This window comes from Camellia sinensis, chromosome 10, assembly GCF_055761805.1.
Source record: "Camellia sinensis isolate YWXY chromosome 10, ASM5576180v1, whole genome shotgun sequence".
Lineage (NCBI taxonomy): Eukaryota > Viridiplantae > Streptophyta > Magnoliopsida > Ericales > Theaceae > Camellia > Camellia sinensis.
Window position 1 is genome coordinate 103,599,373 of NC_138970.1, and position 2,853 is coordinate 103,602,225.

Here is a 2,853-nt window from a genome sequence, read left to right on the forward strand (position 1 = left end):
TTACCAAGGTTTGCGGTGCTGAAATCAAACTTCAATGGCAAGTGCTTGCCCTACATACATGAAGATGAGGAGGTGCATGGGTTTCTCCAATTCTCTAGAGAGCAGGTTTCTAGTCAGTATTCAAAGTACGAATTGGAGAAGGCGAATACTAGTAGTAATGGGAATGTACTTGTTCATATAAAATGTTGTTACAACAAGAAGTACTTTGTAAGATGGTCGCCCAGCCACTGGTGGATTCTTGCCACTGCTGACGAACCAGAGGAAGACCAATCCAAATGGTCATGTACTTTATTTGAGCCCCGCCGAGTAAGTGATTGTGACGCTGCTCAAACAAAAATTGGATCTGTTACTCAAACAATTCGATTGCGTCACGTCTAGCTCGGCAAATATGCAGGCTTAATGAGGGTAACAAGCGCAAAAAGTTCATGCTTATACGCAGCATCAGCACACCTTGACAAAGATCAATGCGATGTCTTCACAATCATCAATTGGGAAATGCTGTCATTAGTGCAGCCCAAATCCAACGCTTTTACAAGAGAGACAATAGCATTGCCAAGGTTTGTGGCGATCAAATCAAACTACAATGGCAAATACTTGCGCTACATACATGAAGATGGTTTGGAGCATGCGTTTGTCCAATTCTCTGGGGAGGAGTTTGTGAGCCCATACACAAAATACGAAGTGGTGATGGCAAAGACTAATGGTGGGAGGAGACCATTTGTGCACCTAAGATGTTGTTACAACAACAAATACTTGGTAAAGTGGTCGTCGATGCATCGTTGGATTGTTGCCAGTGCTGATGAACCAGAGGAAGACCAAAAACAATGGTCATGCACGTTGTTCGAGCCCCTTTACGAAAATGTTGTAGCCCAAACAATTTGATTTCGCCATGTTAAAGTTGGCTCCTATGTATGCTTATGGAGGATAGCCTCTCCTCGTGATTTTTGCTTATTCGCAGGAAATTCAATGCTTGACCCGGATCGACGTGATCTCTACACCATCATTGATTGGGAATCACTGTTCATACTACCCAAGTGCGTGGCGTTCAAAGGCAATAATAGGACACCAATATCTACATTTCTCCTCATCCAGTGACATTACAGATCCCATGGTCTGCAACGAGGTCATCACAACTCCTAATGGAAGCGTTCGCATAAAGTCTCATTACTTGGCAAATTCTGGGGGCGCAACATCCAGAATTGGATCATAACCAGAATTGGATCTTGGCTGATTCAGATGACTCCACTAGCAGCAGCAGCAACAACAACAACAACAACTCCTCTTCCTCCTCCGTTTTAACTAGAATTTTTATTGGCCGATCAGAAAAAGGAAGAAACCAAAAGCAAAAACAAGAAAACAACTCCCCTAAATCTGACATGTTGTTTTGGCCTACCAAAGTTGGCAACAACGTCGCTGCTCTCCGTAACTTGGGTAACGGGAAGCTATGCAAGATGCGTACTCTCCTCCACCAATGGGAAGATTAACTGTCTCAGTGCTAATGTGTCCACCATTTCCACAGAGGTGCACCTAGAGGTGGATGAAACAGTTACCTCAAGGAAGATATATAATGTCAATTTTCGCCTCCGAGATGCCAGGATTTACAACCGGAGCATCCTCACGTTGGCCACTGAAGATGCTATTAACAGAACCCAAGAACCCAAAACTGTAGACGTCAAGCTCTCGTATTCAGAGAGTAAGACCCGTGCTTGGAATTCCAGCATTTCATTGAAGTTGTTGGGTGTTAAAACCACCATCCAATCCACTGTTCCACTCATTATTGCAGAGGGAAAAATTGAGCTTTCGGGTGAATTTAGTGGAGATTACCAGTGGGGACAAACTGAGTCATTGACAACTGATAAGGAGAATCTGTACAAGTTTAGTGTGCCACCAATGACAATGGTGAGGGTGAATCTGATAGCGACAAAGGCTTCGTGCGACATTCCCTTCTCTTATGAGCAGCTCGACACCACCACTCTTACTGATAGACAACAAAATACTGAAACCATAGATGATGGCATTTACACTGGCAGCAATTACATCGACTTCAAGTATGAGACTGAACAAGAAAAGTTGTAATGATAATATGTTAAAAATAAAAATAAATAAATAAAAGAAACAGCTTGGCTGAGCTTCAGGGTTGCTTTATTGCTGGAAGTTTGTGATGTTGAGGGCTACTCAACTCAACCCAGATTTCATATCTGTTTTATCTTTTCATTTCTTATGTATGTATATGTAAATAAATGTGTACTGGGAAATTCTATGATATGCACCAGTTATGACCATTATGGCTTTTAATTATGGCTTCTTGTGATATTGGTTATAATTTACTTGTGATATATTGTGGTTGTTACTTTGGTTATGACTAAAAAAGTCTTTTGTTATGTCTCAAGTGATGTTTGGTTTATGACTCTTGGTTATTACACATTGTATTGTTGGTTATCACTCATTATGATCTATTATGGTTGTAATTTTGGTTATGACTTTAGAGATCTTTGATTATACCTCAAAGGTGTTTGATTATGATCTATTAAGGTCTTTGATTAAGTTTGATTAAAGGTATGTATTGTAGCATTATCACCAGAAATTATACACACAATTTTTAACATGTGATCCAAATTTATTCCACACATCAATTTTACAATACACTTACTCCACCACACACATGCATTGCATTTTGGGGGAAAAGATCACCATTGTTTGTTTGGGTTCCCTGTATAAAGAAATGCTATTAGCCTAGAAAGTTGTCTAGAATCTTACAGACAAGACATTTATGGTATAGACTCTATTCTTATATTGTGGATCACACTTTAAATAAATTTCGATTACATAATTAATTTTTGAAATATTTTTGTA

The 2,853-nt window shown here is 39.7% G+C and overlaps 1 pseudogene; it reads left to right on the forward strand.

The window, feature by feature from the left end:
* The first annotated feature begins 399 nt into the window (after positions 1-399).
* LOC114295751 (uncharacterized) lies at positions 400-2,265 on the forward strand (annotated as a pseudogene).
* Positions 2,266-2,853: the final 588 nt, after the last annotated feature.